Source organism: Dreissena polymorpha, chromosome 14 (genome assembly GCF_020536995.1).
Source record: "Dreissena polymorpha isolate Duluth1 chromosome 14, UMN_Dpol_1.0, whole genome shotgun sequence".
Classification (NCBI taxonomy): Eukaryota; Metazoa; Mollusca; class Bivalvia; order Myida; family Dreissenidae; genus Dreissena; species Dreissena polymorpha.
Window position 1 is genome coordinate 17,664,967 of NC_068368.1, and position 19,947 is coordinate 17,684,913.

The window sequence follows — 19,947 nt, forward strand, 5'->3', positions numbered from 1 at the left end:
TATTGCTGACTTTTACAGTTTCCACTTATAATTTTAAGTCTGAGGGATGACGATGCATTAAAAATCTATATGCACTTATTTTTTTAATTCACTTCTTTAATTCTTCTTCTTTTTTGAAAATTTTGCTCATTTTTAATAATTATTTCATAATTACAATAATGACTGTAAAGTTTAATAAAGAACAAGACTTGGTAATGTTTTCATCATTTTAAGGTTTCCTTTAACATTAAACACACAACAGTCTAGTTTAATATTATTTGTTTATATCATCAATATGAATGCAGTTTCTCTGCATGTTACTCTATAAAATTTTTTTTTTAGTAGTTAAGATTTCCCCAGTCTGAAAAGACCATAATTATGTACATAATTATACCAAACCAATGTTAATTTAATCTCAGATAAACACTGACAACCAGCTGAGTTGATCTCATGTATTGTGCTGCCCATTCAATACTCACCAAAGGCTGAGTCACATCTGTACATGTTTATAAACCATCTGGGCTTATCAGGCTTCAGTGGATTGGTCAGTGGTACAGGAAGTGAGTGGTAGAAGTTGCAGTTTGAAAACATTAGAGCGGTTAAGCAAATTACTGACTCTGAACTAAATTGTCGGTATAATACTTAAGCAAAATGAGGACTAAACTGTAGTGAAAAAATGTCTTGCAGGGAGTACTGTGTCAAAAACAATTTGTATTTAATACACATAATGTGGAAATGAACAATAAGTTTGTTGCAAAAGAGGTTCAAATTGGCTCAGGTTTAACTGTGATTTGGTCTCACCAAATTCCTGTGTTTTTGGAATACTGCAGAACAGCATAAAAGGTTTGTATTTTTACTCCTTCATTCCTCTATTATATAGATTATTAACTGATATAATTGTAATTGTATTTGTGTACTGTCCCAGTGGGAAATGTAAAAGGATGATGAAAAGTAGACAGGCATCTGAAGGAAAAACAACACAGTTTGAAACCAAAATGAAATACACAAATTTCTTTAAAATATATAGTAAGTACTTAAATTAACATTTCATTTTCAGATTATGTCATAGGATTAGGGAGAAAGGTTGCTGGTGGCATAACAAATTTTCCCTTCTCGGACCTCAAAAGCCACATCACAAATTGAAGAATTTGTTTGCAAGAAAGCACAGTGTTGAAAAAAACATGTTGTGAAAAAATGAACTTTTTTATGATTTGCTCTGTGTGCGCGCCCGGATAATGAGCACAAAGCGGTCCTTGACAAAGGAAAGCTGGATTTGTTGATAGGTAAATCACAATTTTACTATACAAGTTATAATTATTAGTTTGAAATAGTTAAGTTCAAAATAAAGATTAATTCGAATTATACAATTAGTGATCCTCAGGGCTAGGCCTGTCAATAACAGGGTGTCTCAGTACCTTGCCGCACTAAGATCCAAACCTGCCCCCTTTGACCCCCAGTCATGTTTTTAATTGGTTCTGATCACATTATTTTACAGAATATTCAATGAATTTTCAATAAACTAATTTTATTTTAACAGTGAAACTAGTTTTATCAATTAAAAAAAATATTCTTATGCCCCCCTTCGAAGAAGAGGAGGTATATTGCTTTGCTCATGTCGGTCTGTCTGTCGGTCGGTCGGTCGGTCCATCCACCAGGTGGTTGTCAGACGATAACTCAAGAACGCTTGGGCCTAGGATCATGAAACTTCATAGGTACATTGATCATGACTTGCAGATGACCCCTATTGATTTTGAGGTCACTAGGTCAAAGGTCACGGTGACCCGAAATAGTAAAATGGTTTCCAGATGATAACTCAAGAACGCATATGCCTAGGATCATGAAACTTCATGGGTAGATTGATTATGACTCGCAGATGACCCCTATTGATTTTGAGGTCACTAGGTCAAAGGTCAAGGTCACAGTGACCCGAAATAGTAAAATGGTTTCCGGATGATAACTCAAGAACGCATACGCCTAGGATCATGAAACTTCATGGGTAAATTGATCATGACTCGCAGATGACCCCTATTGATTTTGAGGTCACTAGGTCAAAGGTCAAGGTCACGGTGACCCGAAATAGTAAAATGATTTTCGGATGATAATTCAAGAACGCATATGCCTAGGATCATGAAACTTTATCGGTAGATTGATCATGACTCGCAGATGACCCCTATTGATTTTCAGGTCACTAGGTCAAGGTCACGGTGACCCAAAATAGTAAAATGATTTTCGGATGATAACTCAAGAACGCATATGTCTAGGATCATGAAACTTCATAGGTAGATTGATCATGACTTGCAGATGACCCCTATTGATTTTGAGGTCACAAGGTCAAGGTCACAGTGACCCGAAATAGTAAAATGGTTTCCGGATGATAACTCAAGAACGCATACGCCTAGGATCATGAAACTTCATGGGTAAATTGATCATGACTCGCAGATGACCCCTATTGATTTTGAGGTCACTAGGTCAAAGGTCAAGGTCACGGTGACCCGAAATAGTAAAATGATTTTCGGATGATAATTCAAGAACGCATATGCCTAGGATCATGAAACTTTATCGGTAGATTGTATGGGATACCAAAGGGGTCGAAACTTTAACTTCTGCTCGAGCAGAAAAAAATGCTGCTCGAGCAGCAATTAAATGCTGCTCGACCAGCAAAATACTGCTCGACCAGCAAATTTACTGCTCGACCAGCATTTTTTCTGCTCGAGCAGAAAAATCCTGCTCGACCAGCATTTATTTTTAGATTATGGCATTAGCCAATCAGAACTCTTGTTATATTTGCCATTTGGTGCAAAACTGGTTTGTTTGGAAAAAATGGCTGCCGCCGTGATGGTGCCTTTTTCACATCTTCTGCAAGTTTATGTGACGATCTGTTTAAAGTTTAACATTGACACGCGGTAAGTGCTTTATATTTTGGCTGCAAACTAGTCGATCAAAAAATTGTTGCCATTCGCTTAATGAGAAAATCGATCATAAATGTCTAACGGCTGTTAAAACTTTTGCGAAAATCACGACGATGACTGATAAGAATTGGTCAATGGGTGGGTTCTCTGTTTCTATCGATTTACTTTCTTAATGATGTTTAATTATTGCTTCCGACACAGGTGCCGATTGCCTGTGATTGTGCCTTTCTGGTTAACATTGTTTACGTTTCTCGTTCTCCCCATATATGTATATCTGCTGTCCTAACTTTTACAATTATCCAAAATATCATGTCTGTTAACCAGTTCTCAGTGCCCCAGATAAGCTGCGTATCTGCGTCTTTCACCCTATTAAAATATTTAAAAATGCAAAGAAAAACAATATCATGAGTATTGAAAAGGCAACCAATTTGACTTTTACGCAAATTCATCAAATTAACGATACAAAACTTCGATTAAAAATGCTATGCTCATTTTAGGTATTTTCTCTTTGGAATTATTATCATAACGCGGTGACGCTTACACTCAGTAAGCTTAGCAAACGGTCATAGTTATTCAAACGCTATGCGTTTTCAATCTGACCTAATTCGTCGCTCATTGTGCATGTATTTGTAAAGCGTCTGTAGTTTCAGTTTCTATTACGATGCGAAATAAAAATAGCTAAGAGAGGTCGAAAGACGTCCGAGATTGTTGCGCCAAAATATCAGCCGATCGCAAACTTTTTCGAATCAAGAAAGCAAGAGCCAATAAGTGCCGAATCATTCGTGTTATCGATTTTGTTAGAAACTGTGCATACAGCATTTGAGTTGACATCCAAAAAACATGATGGAAAGTCTGTGACTTAACAAATCTGTCAAAAGTATAAAAAGGCATGTCATTGGTTAGAAATTCTCGACATTTTTTAAAGTTTATATCATGGACAGTTTCAAGGATAAAAGATGTTACAAAACATCAGTTTATTAAAATGTATGATGATAGTTTACAGTTCTATTGAATCAATACAAGAGTGCAGCGTCAACGGAAGTAAATCAGCAATTATTTAAAGGTATGCATTTTTATTACTCATTTCACTCTATATGAAGAATGGAATCACCCTATTTTTTAAAATCAATGGTTGAAAACCCAATTTTCCCAAATAATTATCTGGGGCACTGAGTTCTCGAGGACTTTTCTCAATTTCAATGTAAATTATTTTTCACCGAGGCCTATTAGCTTGTTCAAAGCTAACAACAGGTAAAATGTGAGTTGTGTCTGAATTACAAGTTGTTTAATTTTTCATATTGAAATGTTTACAATTTACTATTTATTGAATAACTTGGCAGTGCATAATTAAGTTCTGGGATGTTATTTTCAGCTCTGAACTGCGAAAAAAATGCATAATAATTACATTGGTGGCACTATACTGTAATGAGTTACCTTTCATCTGTCCTTCCATTATAATGTCCCTAAAGCAGACTTCCCAAACTCTGCAGAAAGAGATTAGGCATTGTATTACACACTCATTTTAACCATGGCATGCTATTGTACAACATGTCTTGACGGAAATAATTTCGCTAAAAAATATTTGCAGGAAATAATTTTTCCATGGCGAATCGTTTGTATCTTTTTATCTTTATTCTGAAATGCCCCTCTTAAGAATAATGTCATGTATAGCTGGTTTAGAATTAAGGATGATGATATGTCCTAACAGGATTTTGTCATGTCATTTACTGTACTTTTTAACCTACATGTTTTTGAATATTCAGTCCCCATGTAACTACGCCCATATGTTGTGGACATTTTCATACAAGAATACAAACAGGAATATGTATTGGAGTTTGCTGTTTAAATTTACAGTCAATCGGAGGGTAACAGGTTTGTTTTTAACCAGAAGTGAGGAACTAAACGCAATTTGCAGGGAAAAAAATATCTCTTTATACCACTTAAGTATATTTGCATCACAGGAGCTCTGGTGTCGTGAGGTTGAGGAAACTAGTGTTGAATCTAAAACATTTAGCATCATGGACTCAAAAGTGAGAAGCCAAGTCAGACACCGCAAAATGTAAAATAATCTGTCAGATGTTTGGTCTGACAGGCTACGAAATTCTGTCAGACTGAAGGATAATTTCTGGATTCCACTTATTAGCATACCTGATAATAGCATATTTCTGTAATTAGCATATAGCAGTGCTCCAGATAACATGTGTAAAGGCGTAAAAACAAATAAAATTTCTTAAATAATGATTTAGATTTAAAATCTTTGCATAAAGTTACGCATTGAAAAAATAAAACACGAATTCGACATTTTCGAACGTGCGTAAAACTTCCAGTAGCAAATTATATATGGTAAACATTTCATCCCGGTTCTGACAAGTCAAGGCGCTCAATTAAAACTACAGCTTTAAGTCAACGTCTCTTTGCTGTTAGGAAGGGCCACACTTAAGAACGGTCGAAAGGCCAAACAGTCTCGATTCTGTTCTCCTGGTATTACAGGCGAGTCATTACTGTTTATTGTACCTTTTTAATTACACTTATCGTAATTTTTATTCACAAGTAATAAACAATATACCTATTCAAAATGTCATTAAAATTAAATGTTAAATATATATTTTTGATATGACTTTAACGGCGCCCAAAATGCCATTATGACCTAAGCCGAATTGACAGTTACTGTTTTAAATAAAAATCAAAATGGCCAACCAAAGCGGTGTATCGAAGCGTGGAAGGCAAAAAAAGCAAGATGAGCAAGATAGATGTGGGGTCTTTTGAGCCAGAAAATCTGTCCGATTATGGGAAAGCAAGAAACAGAAAAGAAAGCCAGGCTTTTCCAAGACTATAAACCAAAATGTTGGATTGTTGATGTGTCAAAAACAATGCATAAAAATTATTTGGTAATATAGTGTTAAGAATTAATTTTATAAATAGGGGGTAAAATAAGAATTAATTTTTGAAATAGGGAGTAAATAAGAATTTGACCAAATTTTTATCTGGAGCTCTGATATAGAATGTCGAAGCACAGATTAATTCTTAAATTTTAATGTATTTTTCTTCTATTAATAGCATAATTTTTAACCCCAATATTCAGAATTCACTTAAAGTCTTTATAGCATAGAACATTCTCAGAATGCCAAGAAAATATGCTTTAAATCTGCAAAAATATGCTCAAATGCAAATACCTTAGAATACAATTCCATTTGATAAATAGTTATCTTAAACATCAATCATATACAATGTTGAATTTAAATTTCACTTTGACGATCAATTATTAACAGATTTGACTTATTGTATGCCCCCAGTTGCTATATTTATGCTAAAATGTGTGTTCCTGTTAATAGCATATTCCTGTTATTAGCATAATTTTTGCTGACATGGTATGCTAAGAACAGGAATCCACTGTAGCAACATATTAATCAAGAATTATGGTTTGAATCCGTGAACTATTATTTTTTATGGTGAAAGAAAATCTCCATGGCGCGTTTTCAAAAATTCCTAATCAAGCTTGGTAAAAGAACACACAGAATAGCAAATTTATTACAGCGCTAACTTCCGGGTAAAAATGATTGATTTTTTTTATATTCCTTAAAGACAAGTGCCGCATCATATCCTATGGGTGATTTAAAAAATAATGAAGCCTAAATAAAACATGCATTTATTTTCTTACCATTACAGGGGTTTTTATCTGATTTTGGGGAAAGGGCCTGGCCTTTTTTTTAGGGGAAAAAAATCGCGCGAAACGCCAGATTTTTTGGGGAAAAATCACACGAAACGCCGGATTTTGGGCAAAATAAGGAAAGTCTTAAATAATCAATAAAGCATATTTTACTTTTTTTAAAACAAATTCAAGGAAACAGAAAATTTAATTATGCAATATTTTTCTTTTTTCTACACTGGATCAGATTAACTTATATATTGAAAGGTTAAAAAAAAAATAAATTTTTTTTTGGAGGGGAAAATGAAATCTAGGGGAAAATTTACCAGCTGAGGGGAACAAAAAATCGGAGGGGAAAGGGCCGATGATCGGCGGGTCACAAAGAAGGGGAAAAAAAACCTGCATTAAGCATGTTTTGAGTTCTTTTTCTATCTTACAGAAGTGTTTCCATGTGATTAACTTAAATGTGAAAATTCTTCTCAATAACTTGCTTCATTTACAAAATATATTGAAAAATATCCTTAAAAGTGTACTGGTTTTGCGTGACATTTTATGTAAAAGGCAATTTTCAATTCTATACTTCAATAAAACTTTCAGAAATATTAGGTATTGCCATCATTAAATGAATATAAAAATGCATATGCTTTAAGAAAAATAAAACAATGCTTCTAACTTAGGTTGATATCTCTTGTAGCAAGTGTTCAAAGCAATGATGTTTTTGTCAATTTTGTGCCACAATTTTCAACTCTCTTCAGGTATATTAAGAGGTGGCATCATAAAGTGCTTCAATATTTATAGGCAAAAAGTGTCCCAAGTGTACATTTTGCAAGAAAGTTATTTTAAATTTTTCATAAGATAGAATTTTCAATGTTTTACATCATTTTCTTCAAACCATTAATGTTTATCACTAGATGTACTGAAAATTTGATGCCAAAACCTTGTGAACTTTTTTTGCAAGACAAATATCGCATTGTCCCAAGTGTACGAAATTTTTATCACGTTTGATAAACAGGTGATAGCTTTTAAAAAATAAACAAAGGCACCAATTTTCTGGAAAGAAGTACACAGAAGGGTGTAATCTCCAACAGAAAAAGGTGGTTTCTTCACTCTGGGGGTGAACTACTCTTATTATATGGGTATGTCTCCATATTTTGTCTTCAGAAGAAAAATATAAGCATATAAATGATAATGTGTGGGAACTTGGGAAGTATATTTGACTTTACCATAACATTATTACAAAAATGCATTTCCTCTTCTCAAATTAATGTCAATTTTAATCAAAATGTTTCTCCAATAATCTTCAATGTTAGCCTGAAGTTGGTTAACAAATGTTGTAAATGTACACTTGGGACACAAAATAAATGTTTTTCTTATAAACCTCCAGAAAGTGAAAACAAACTTACATTATAGCAGAATTAATGATTAAATTTCGATTTAATAAAGCATTCAAAAGCAACTGAAAAAAAAGCCAAAATAAAAGTTGAACATGGTCAAATGTCAAATATGATTGATGACAAAGTCTTTCAGACACTTATAATTAAACCACGCAGACTGTCACCCTTGTGGTACAATTCCTACACATCTAAACTAAAAACCATGTTAAAACCTTCGATAAACAAAGGTACAGCACTTATTATTATTTCATTCATTTTTAATGACACATTACCTAAATATATAGAGGATATATTGTATTACAGAGGAAGGTCAAGTAAGAGGACATCGTGTTTAATGTATAAAGTTTAAAAAGAACAAGGTCTAATTTATAAAGAACAAGGTCCAATATATAGAGAATATAATGTTTAATATATAGAGAGCAAGGTCTAAATATAGAACAGTGAATTATATGTGTGTTGTTATGAGAAAACTGGGCTTAATTCATCTGCGGAAAGTCTAGTCCCTGATTAGCCTGTGCAGATTGCACAGGCTAATCAGGGACGAGACTTTCCGCGTTTACAGTATTTTTAGTTTGAAGGAAGTCCCTTCTTACCGAAAATCAAGTTTAAGCGGAAAGTGTCGTCCCTGATAAGCCGGTGCGGACTGCACAGGCTAATCTGGGACGACACTTTACGCACATGAATTTAGCCCAGTTTTATCAGAACAAGACACATATTATAGAAAACGAGGTCAAATATTATAAAAAAATATAAACATGTATCATAAAAAAGAAACTTCACATATATTTGAAAGCCATCCTATATTTTGATAAATCTGAGTTTTTACTTTAAGATACACTGCTTTGAGGCCAGGAAAAAAACTTTTAAGATTATAGTTTTGAAAAATATGTGTTAAAAAACATGAAAATTTCAATTTTTTCCATATTTTTTTTAAAACACTTCTGATTTTGTATTTAAATTTTTCTTAAGAACATACTGCATGTTGACAAAACACACAAAATATTGATGACATGTTTTAATGGGTTTTTATTAAGTGCAAAAGACATGTACATTAATAAAAAAAAATTCAAAACATTTGGTTAACATCTTTATTTGTGAAAAAGTGATCACATCTGACAGAGCGGCCCTTCTCATTTATAAAACTTGAACCCTTTCCCTATGCAATACAAACAAAACTGTTGCCATAACTTAACATCTAAAATTTGAGAAAAGTTTTCATTTAGGCTTCATCATCCCCACGCTTTTCGGAGAAAAAGTGGGGATATTGTGGTTATCTCTGTTGTCCGTCCGTCCTGGCCACTTTCTCCTCCTACACTTTAAGCACTAGAACCTTGAAACTTACACACATGGTAGCTATGAGCATCTGTGCGACCCTGCACTATTTGGAATTTTGATCTGACCCCAAGGTCAAAAGTTATGTGGGTTGAGGTGGAGCCGGGTCAGAGATTTTTACTCATTTTTATGCCCCCGGATCGAAAGAAAGGGGGTATATTGTTTTTGGCCTGTCTGTCATTGTGTGTGTGTGTGTGTGTGTGTGTCCCAAAACTTTAACCTTGGTCATAACTTTTGCAATATTCAAGATAGCAACTTGATATTTGGCATGCATGTGTATCTCATGGAGCTGCACATTTTGAGTGCACCATACTACACTGAATGTCTTCAAATTGATACTGAACCTCTCTTATGGCAATACGGATAATCTCAACTATGCATGGCCCCATTACCAACCCTGGGGTGCCCCGCCCACATTGGCCACGCACACATAGACCACGCCCACCCAAAATTGCCTTTTACTATAATTTCTTCATTTCTACACCGATTCACTTCAAATTGATACTGAACCTCTCTTATGACATTATGGTTAATCTCAACTATGCATGGCCCCATTACCAACCCTGGGGCGCCCCGCCCACATAGGCCATGCCCACCCAAAATTGCCTTTTACTATAATTTCTTCATTTCTACAACGATTCACATCTAATTGATACCGAACTTCTCTTCAATGCGTTCAATTTCAACTATGCATAGCCCCATTACCAACCCTGGGGCACCCCTGGGTCAAACATGCGGCGTGGGGATACACGTCGGCCTCTGACGCGCCATTTCTAGTTTAATATTTTTGAAATCACCCATTTTTGTGTAAAGTTTGGAGAAAAATCAAGAAAAACATATTTTAACAATGAAATACATTTAAGTTGTATGATGATATTTTCATGTATTTCGACGTTTCCAATGTTCAGATAAATACCCTATTTGTACCCATTGAAAACCTTTAAAACTTTAATTTTGAATTGTTATTTTGTGTTGGGCTTGAAGAAAAAAGATTGATCTGTATGCAAATGTTTACATTATATCTCACAATCATAACAATTTCCAATTTATCGACAGTGGTGACCGGGTTTTATCATTATTATATGATTATTAGTGCTTGTGATCATATTTCAGATGCCCAGGGGCCTTTATGGTTGGGTAAGGGAGGGATGCTCCCTCCCTTCCTGAATTGATTTTTAGCTCCACTGGCCAAAGGCCAGTGGAGTTTATGTCATGGTCCTGTGTCCGTCATGCGTGCGCCCGTCCGTGCCTGCGTGCGTCCGTCAGTTTATTAACTTTTCCTTTAAACATCTTCTTCTCCTAAACTACTGGTCCAATTCTGATGAAATTTCTCAGTAATGTTCCTTGGGTGAACCTCTTTTAAATTTGTTCAAATTATGCGCCTGGGGTCAAATTTGACCCTGCTCTGGGGTTACAAAATTGAACATATGCTTATATAAGGCCTATTTTGTGAAATCTTTCAAAATCTTCGCATCCATAACCATTTGGCATAGGGCTATCAAATTTGGTATGTAGAGACATCTAATAGTCCTCTACCAAATTTGTTTAAATTATGCCCCTGGGTTCAAATTTGAAACTGCCCCGGGGGTCACAAAATTTAACATATGCTAATATAGGGTCTATTTTGTGAAAACTTTACAACTCTTTTTGTCCATAACCATTGGGCCTAGGGCTACCAAATTTGGAAGATAGTGACATCTTATAGTCCTCTACCAAGTTTGCTCAAATAATGTCCCTGGGGTCAAGTTTGACCCTGCCCCGAGGGTCACAAAATTGAACATATGCTTGTATGAGGCCTATTTTGTGAAAACTTAAAAAATCTACTTGTCCATAACTGTATGGCATAGTGCTACCAAATTTGGTATGTATTGACATGTATTAATTCTCTTCTTAGTTTGTTCAAACTATGCCCCTGGGGTCAAATTTGAAACTGCCCCGGGGGTCACAAAATTGAACATATGCTTATAAATGGCTAATTTAGGGTAAACTTTAAAAATCATTCTTGTCCATAACCATTGGGCCTAGGGCTACCAAATTTGGTATGAAGTGACATCTTATAGTCCTCTACCAAGTTTGTTCAAATTATGCCTCTGGGGTCAACTTTGACCCTGCCCCGGGGGGAGGGGGGTCACAAAATTGAATAAACGCTTATAAAGCGCCTATTTTGTGAAAATTTTAAAAATCTTCTAGTTGAAAACCATTCGGACTATGGCTACCAAATTTGGTTTGCAGTAACATCTTATTGTCCTCTACCAAGTTTGTTCAAATTATGCCCTTTGGGTCAAATTTGACCCTGACCCGCGGGTCACAAAATTGAACATTATATACACTTCTTTCTTGCTTATTTTGTGAAAACTTTTAAAATATTCTTGTCCTTAACTCTCGGATCTAGGGCTACCACATTTTGTATGTAGTGAGATATAGTAGTTCTCTATGTGTCCAATAATTATGTTGATGAAGGTGGCAGTGGTAATGACTTGATATGTCTGTGAGATATGAATGCCAAAGTCTTCGATTTACATAACATGAATTTTTATGTAAAAGTGGTGGTTCTTCATAAATTCTACATGTTCTTTGTAAATGATGACCTCTACAAAGTTGTTCCAGGAGTACCATATTGCCTGACAATCTTTTGTTTTATTGTTAACTTAAACTGTACTTGATTCTAGCATGCCACTATACTTCTTTGAAGTAATTTGAGCAAAGTTCTCACTGTTTAGTAATGTATACATTGTTTAAGGTACATTTTAATTTCACATTTTGTAGGTGGACTTCAATATGTATGATCTACTTATGCTGCCACAATGTAAAGGCAACAATCACTGGGTTTTGCTGGTTGCAAGTGTTATGTCCAGGACTGTAACCATTTACGACTCATTGGGTGGTAACAACAAGGCCTTGTTCGATTTGTTCTGGTAAGGTTCAAAGCTGAAATTCATTTTTTGTCTTACCTGCTTGATATAGCAGTCACAGTAGCAGTTGGTGTATGTGCATTTTATGTGTGTCTCTGAGCTTATCCAAACTGTGATTCGATAATTGAATATGCAATTTTTAATATACACTTCAACACCGTTATTTCGAAGTCGTCGGGACCGTTAAAAAAACTTCGGATTAACGATAATTCGAAATAAACATTTGACAGAAGACTTTTCTGATTCTGTAAAAATAAAACGTTGTGGAATTCGCATGGTTTTGTTACACGCTTACTTAAAAGCGTAAACTAGTCAGATAGCAAATAGATTTCCACTTGTAACAAACGGAGGAATAAAACGATTCTTTTTCTTGTTTTTATATTTGTCTTATTACAGAACATATAAAATATAAAGAATAGCACAAATTATCAGACATACATACATATGAATACATTTTCGGAAATTAAACATTTTTTTTTAACTAATACGCGATGTATCTCTGAACAACGGCGTTCGCGCAGACGACAAAGGTGTAATGATCGGCTTTTTACGCGCCACGACAAAGGTGTGAATTTACGCACCTTATTTTGCAGTTTTGACTTCGTATTTAAGATTGATAATTAGGTGCGAATTATAGTGTTGGGACCGACTGAATCACTTCGAATTAACGATTTCTTCGGTTTAACGAAGTTCGGATTAACAATGAAATTTTACATTAAACAAAGGAGAACCAAAATCGGGACCTGAAAAATACTTCGAAATAACGGTGACTTCGGATTATCGGTGTTCGAAATAACGGTGTTGAAGTGTAGCTTACCACATATGTTCTCCATGTAGAGAAGCTGCAGAGCATGCGTTAACAAGAGATCAAAGGTCACATTTAGGGAGCTTTTTTGGCCAGTTCCAGTTATCATTCATCAGGCAATATAGCAAACAAGATATTCAAAAAACTTTGTAAATCTTATTTGTTTTCTATATTTGGATTTTTATCTTAAATATTAACTTGTAATGAGCACCAACACTTAAAAATGATATAAATATATATAAATTTAAGCTTGCTTTCTTAGTTCATTCTTATTTATTATTGTGTCCTATCTCTCACACTTATGTGTTTCAAATAATGTGTTAATAGATTCACATATATATATATGTTTGAAAACTGATTACCAAAACAATTTGGTATAGATAAAGTACCGCTTAAGTATATAGGCACATGATTTTTGTTGATTTTTACCAACAAAATATTTGTTGCAGCCAGTTCATGTGTCAACGAGGGCAAATTGTGAAAGATGGCTTGGAAAAAATCAGTTCAGAGTTAAAAGCGCCACCTTGCAACAAACAGCGCCACGGAAACAGCTGTGGAGTGTTTGCATTGATGGTAATAAATAAGCTTTATATTTCTATATAGGTGTCACTTTGTCGTACTGTCGGTCGGTCTGTCTCGAAATTTCATCCGATCTTCACCAAACTTGGTCACAAGTTGTATCTTGATGATGTTTAGGCCAAGTTTGAATATGGGTCATGCTGGGTCAAAAACTAGGTCACGGGGTCACTTAGTGTGTTTTAAACCGAAAGTTTGTCCGGACCATAACTATGTCATTTATCGTTAGATTTTAAAATAACTTGGTACATTTGTTCACCATCATGGAACGGTGTGTTGCGTGAAAAAAGTACGTCGATATCCCCAAGATCAAGGTCACACTTGGAGTTCAAGGGTCAAATGCTTGTCCGGGCCATAACTTTATCATTTATTGTGAGATTTTAAAATCATTTAGCAAATTTGTTCACCATCATGGGGCGGTGTGTCGCGCGAAAGAATAACTTCAATATCTCGAAGGTCAAGGTCACACTTTGAGTTCAAAGATTAAAAATGGCCATAAATGAGCTTGTCTGGGCAATAACTATGTCATTCATAGTGAGATTTTAAAATCATTTGGCACATTTGTTCACCATCATTGGACGGTGTGTCGCGCGAAAGAATTACGTCGATAACTCCAAGTTCAAGGTCACACTTTGAGTTCAGAGGTAGAAAAAGGCCATGTTGATAACTCCAAGGTCTTGGTCACACTTGGAGTTCAAAAGTAAAAAAAAATGGCCATACATTTGGACTGCATGTCATGCTAAAGAATTCAAGAGTTCAAAGGTCAAAATGGCCATAAATGATAATGGCATTATCATTCTTAAAAATAGCCATAAATTTGATTCTCTTGTTTTGTGAAGACAGCATGCAAAATAGTCTGTGTCAATTCGGCCGTGGGGGTATTTGTCACGTCTGTGACAAAGCTCTAGTTTGCTTAGTAAAGATCTACATTAACTTTTATTCAACAAAATAATGGGAGAATGTAGAATATAATCATCGTACCTTTCTGTTGGTGCATTGGTTTTTAGAGCCTTGCATTTTCTTTTAATTTATAAAGGACATGATATTTCATATGTAATATCATAACCTGAGGATCAAACTGTGTCAAATAACCCTGAAAAAAGGTTAAACAAGAAGATTACTCATATTTTAATTTATTAATGTGTCATATAATGAAAAAAAGCATTCTCTTTGCTCCAATATATTGTTTTGTATGAAAAGTTGTTTTTCAGTGTCTTAATGTGATTGTATATTTATGATGCATAAAACATGAATACTTTTCACTGTCAAACTATCGTTCTTGCAATTTTATTTTCAGAAATAGTATTTTTTGTGAACACTTAATCTAGTGAATATATATGCTTTTCTTATTGCAAACAACTGTTGTTGTTTTTATGCCCCCCTTCGAAGAAGAGGGGGTATATTGCTTTGCTCATGTCGGTCGGTCTGTCGGTCCGTCCACCAGGTGGTTGTCAGACGATAACTCAAGAACGCTTGGGCCTAGGATCATGAAACTTCATAGGTAGATTGATCATGACTCGCAGATGACCCTTATTGATTTTGAGGTCACTTGGTCAAAGGTGAAGGTCACAGCGACCAGAAATAGTAAAATGGTTTTTGAATGATAACTCAAGAACGCATACGCCTAGGATCATGAAACTTCATGGGTAGATTGATCATGACTTGCAGATGACCCTAATTGATTTTTAGGTCACTAGGTCAAAGGTCCAGGTCACGGTGACCCGAAATAGTAAAATGGTTTCCGGATGATAACTCAAGAACGCATACGCCTAGGATCATGAAACTTCATGGGTAGATTGATCATGACTCGCAGATGACCCCTATTGATTTTGAGGTCACTAGGTCAAAGGTCAAGGTCACAGTGATTCAAAATAGTAAAATGGTTTTCGGATGATAACTCAAGAACGCATACACCTAGGATCATGAAACTTCATAGGTAGATTGATCATGACTTGCAGATGACCCCTATTGATTTTGAGGTCACAAGGTCAAAGGTCAAGGTCACAGTGACCCGAAATAGTAAAATGATTTTCAGATGATAACTCAAGAATGCTTTTGCCTAGGATCATGACACTTCATAGGTACATTGATCGTGACCCGCAGATGACCCCTATTGATTTTCAGGTCACTATTTTAACACAAGTATGAATGACTTTTACTTTATTTCCAGACTGCCAAATGTTTGGTCATTAAAAAGCATCCCACAATGTTGCGACAGGCCTATGATTCAGTTTATCGAGACTAGTCGTGAGAAGCAGACTTCTGATTCCTGGAGTGCGGCAAACATATCTGTGCGACTCGATCACTCCACTGTAAAGACCCGCACGGCATTAAAATGGATATTATCAATATGTGTTGTTGCTCGAAAATATGTTTGTGTAGCAGGAAGTGCTTTGGGCTCGATTAATCTGAGAACTCAACAAAATATTAATAAAATCCTTCTGTGCCTTTTAGTTCTGAAAACAGAAGTAGCCAGTTGGTATTACACATCTCCTAAACAAGTACAGCACGATAAAACTTATAAACCTAGATATTTATTTATGTAGTGGTGTATTTTTCAATGAGTGCCTTATGATTCCAAAAACATATTGACTTAAAATAAATAATCCCGATGGCGTAAATGACTTATCATTTCATGTTCATGAACCGGCTTTAAAATACTTTGTAGACTTATCTGCTAGGCGGTGAGGACTTTTAGACCACCTGATAAACTTCAACTTTATTTGCCCTAGTTCAGTAACCGACTAAACATATGCTAACATTATACTGATGACTGATGAGTCTGTTGTGTCTTATATTCTCATTGCTACTTAAAATATTTAGTCTATTTCAACGTTTAGACTAATAATAAGCAAATTCGTTAAATTGATATCCCCGCCAAATAAATTTTGATTATTGATGGGTGCAGAACTAACAGAAAAGTTTATTTGAAGGGTTGTACCCTTATCTCACTTATTTTATAGTAACAACATAAAAAAACAATTGGCAATAACTCTTATTTAAGAAAGTGTAGGGTTATAGATTTTGTGCATGACACCTCTCCTCATTGATATCTTAACGTCCATTAAATTTCATCTTTAAATCGTGTATAGTATCTGTGATATAGTCCTGTAAAGTAACATCAGACATGTACATATGTACTAGGGTTATGTTTCTTGTGCATGGCACTTATTCTCATTGACAATTATACACCCATGAAATTTCATGTTGAAATCTTGTATTTATAGTTTCTGAGATAAAGCCCTGAAAAGTTACATCATACAAAAACAACAAAGGGCAATAACTCTTATTTAAGAAAGTGAAGGGTTGTGGTTCTTATGCATGGTTCTATAAATGAGATATAGCCCTGAAAAGTTACATCATAAAATAACAATAACAAGAAAGGGCAATAACCGTTATGTAAGAAAGTATACGGTTATGGTTCTCGTGCATTGATAATTATACACCCATGAAGTTTCATGTTAAAATCTTGTATAGTATCTGAGATATAGCCCTAGTTACATCATAGAAAAACAACATAGCGCAATAACTCTTATTTCAGAAAGCGACGGGTTATGGTTCTTGTACATGGCACCTCTCCTCAGCTATATTTATACACCCATAAAGTTTCATGTTGAATACTTATATTGAGTTTCTGAGATAGAGTACTGACAAGTTTGTGAGTGACTGCACTGACAGACAGACCAACGGTACGTTTAAGTATATTTAGCGTACCCGGGGTACATTAAAGTATACTTAAGAGTACACGGGGTACTTTAAAGCATTACCCGAGCTGAAGCGACAATTGCCAATCAAGCTTATTGACATATTAAATAAATGATGATAGTGGTAACTATGATTGTATGAAATATAATAAAATAGTTTTCCTGAATTGAGTGTACATGTGAATTAGCTAAAATAATGATAAAAACACCGATTGGGATTATATATTTCTGGAACTGAATTTGGTTCATAAGTTTTTAACTTTTTTAAGCTAAAATAATATATATATATTATATAATCTGAAAATATTTTCTTCAATCAATGTGATATCTTTGTATTAAATAAGTGCAACACTCATGACTGTAAATTAGGCATTACTATATTTCTTTACAACGTAATGCATGTACATCATCGATATATATAACATTTAAAACGAAAATCGTTTTAAAATTCAAATGTTTGCATTGTGTTAGAACTACTGTTTCGATATCTTTGTTGTGAATAATGTGTTAAGGTTCAACGTCCGAAAAAAGATGTCCGAAAATAACTGCAAGCTGTAAAAACGCGAAATTAAGTTGAATTGAAACAACAATGCGTTAAATATTATTTTTCATCAATCTGACATTTTTCACGGCGACTGATCGGAGCAATATCACGGAGGTACTGTGAAATCGTCAGATCTCACGATCTGACAATATTGACGCTACACCGGTCTATTTCGTTTCCGTAGAGATAGCTAATGTCGTCCGTTTGTAAGCTCAAATTTGATTGGCCGACGGGTTCAATGGTTTATTCTAAAAATAAATGCTGCTCGAGCAGCATATTGCTGCTCGAGCAGGAATTTTGCTGCTCGAGCAGCATTTAAATGCTGCTCGACCAGTAAATTGCTGCTCGAGCAGCAATATGCTGCTCGAGCAGCATTTAAATGCTGCTCGAGCAGCATTTTTTTCTGCTCGAGCAGAAGTTAAAGTTTCGACCCCTTTGGTGCGCCATAAGATTGATCATGACTCGCAGATGACCCCTATTGATTTTCAGGTCACTAGGTCAAGGTCACGGTGACCCAAAATAGTAAAATGATTTTCGGATGATAACTCAAGAACGCATATGTCTAGGATCATGAAACTTCATAGGTAGATTGATCATGACTTGCAGATGACCCCTATTGATTTTGAGGTCACAAGGTCAAGGTCACGGTGACCCGAAATAGTAAAATGATTTTCGGATGGTAACTCAAGAACGCTTTTGCCTAGGATCATGACACTTCATAGGTACATTGATTGTGACTTGCAGATGACCCCTATTGATTTTCAGGTCACTAGGTCAAAGGTCAAGGTCACAGTGACAAAAGTCGTATTCACACAATGGCTGCCAGTACAACGGACAGCCCATATGGGGGGCATGCATGTTTAACAAACAGCCCTTGTTAAAATGAAAATGCATGTTATATTAAATAATATGCGCATATATTGCACATGTTATTTGAAAATATTCCACAGGGATAAATATCCAAGCACGTTCAAAAGTTCACTTAGTTGCCAAATTTGGACCCTGTCTTTTTCAAATCCTAGATGGGGCCCTGGATTAGATAAAAAGTTTGAAAAAGCAATTAATTCTACATAAGTTGTTAACAGTATTTGCAATAGGTGAACTGTAGTTGTACTTAATATCAAATTGCATTTCAGATTATGACATAGGATGGGGGAGAATTGTTGACCTGAACAATACTGTGATAGAGAGGAATTCCTACTCAAGAAAGCAGTTTAAAATACACAGTCAATGTGAAAGAGTGAACTTTTTTATTTTGGCCGTGTATAAGAACAGTTTGTTTTTTAAAAAGTGCATGTCTATCAAATTATTTTTTATGTATATATATTGAATATTTTTGTTGTTTGTCTTTAAAAGCTACATTGTATCTTAAAAGTATCATCAAAATGCGGAACGAAAATGCATACATTTTCCGCATAAGTTCCACATTTTTTGTGTCTGTGGAAAAAATGCGGGGATTTTCAGCATTTGTTCCGCATTTGCAGAAGTATAAAATGGTGATCCATGTTTTTTAAAATGTATTATCTTAAAATAAATATAAAGATACTATGTTAAATGTATCTTGTCATAATTTTGACTAGTTTTTAGCTAAACTGAGCACAAAGTGCTCATGGTGAGCATTTGCGATCGCCTTTTATTTTTTCAAATTGCCTGTCCTTATATGGGTACATTTACAATATGCATGTAATCCGATTTCCGCCCGGTATCTAAATTACGCCCGTAATCTAAGTTACGCCCGTAATTTTAACATTCCGCCTGTAATCTGAATTCCGCCCATAAACTGCTTTCCGCCCGTAATTTAAAATTCCGTCCCACCTCATTTACATATTTCGCCCCTGTTTTCTGCCCGGATTACGCCCGGAATCCGCCCCTCTTCTTAAAATCATATATAGAAAAATACGCCTGGAAATATTTTTTACGCCCGGAATTTAGTTTGCGATTCCGTGCCGATTCCGGGCGGAACATTTCGTACAGGTTTAACTTGGTACGGCTTAAAATCAGATACAAGACCATCCACGTTAACGGCACAGGTAGATAATGATAATTCTAATCTTGAGGTTGAACCCAGCATACAGTTAGAAATTGACGCATCATCAACGGCCGAGTCTACCTTGAAGATCAGACATTAACCTATATAATTTATTGT

General features: G+C 35.2%; 2 protein-coding genes and 1 long non-coding RNA gene across 5 annotated transcripts in view; 2 read left to right on the plus strand and 1 right to left on the minus strand.

Annotated features, from left to right (window-relative positions):
* The window catches only part of LOC127858622 (meiotic recombination protein REC8 homolog), a 162,436-nt gene that overhangs the window by 38,374 nt on the left and 104,115 nt on the right, over window positions 1-19,947 (minus strand). The window lies entirely within an intron of this gene.
* The window catches only part of LOC127858625 (uncharacterized), a 31,089-nt gene that overhangs the window by 3,232 nt on the left and 7,910 nt on the right, over window positions 1-19,947 (plus strand). The gene's annotated exons all lie outside the window — the stretch shown is intronic.
* On the plus strand, window positions 356-19,349 carry LOC127858651 (uncharacterized). Its single transcript, XR_008039003.1, has 3 exons — window positions 356-822; window positions 1,037-1,262; window positions 18,938-19,349. It is a non-coding gene; the product is annotated as an uncharacterized LOC127858651 (long non-coding RNA).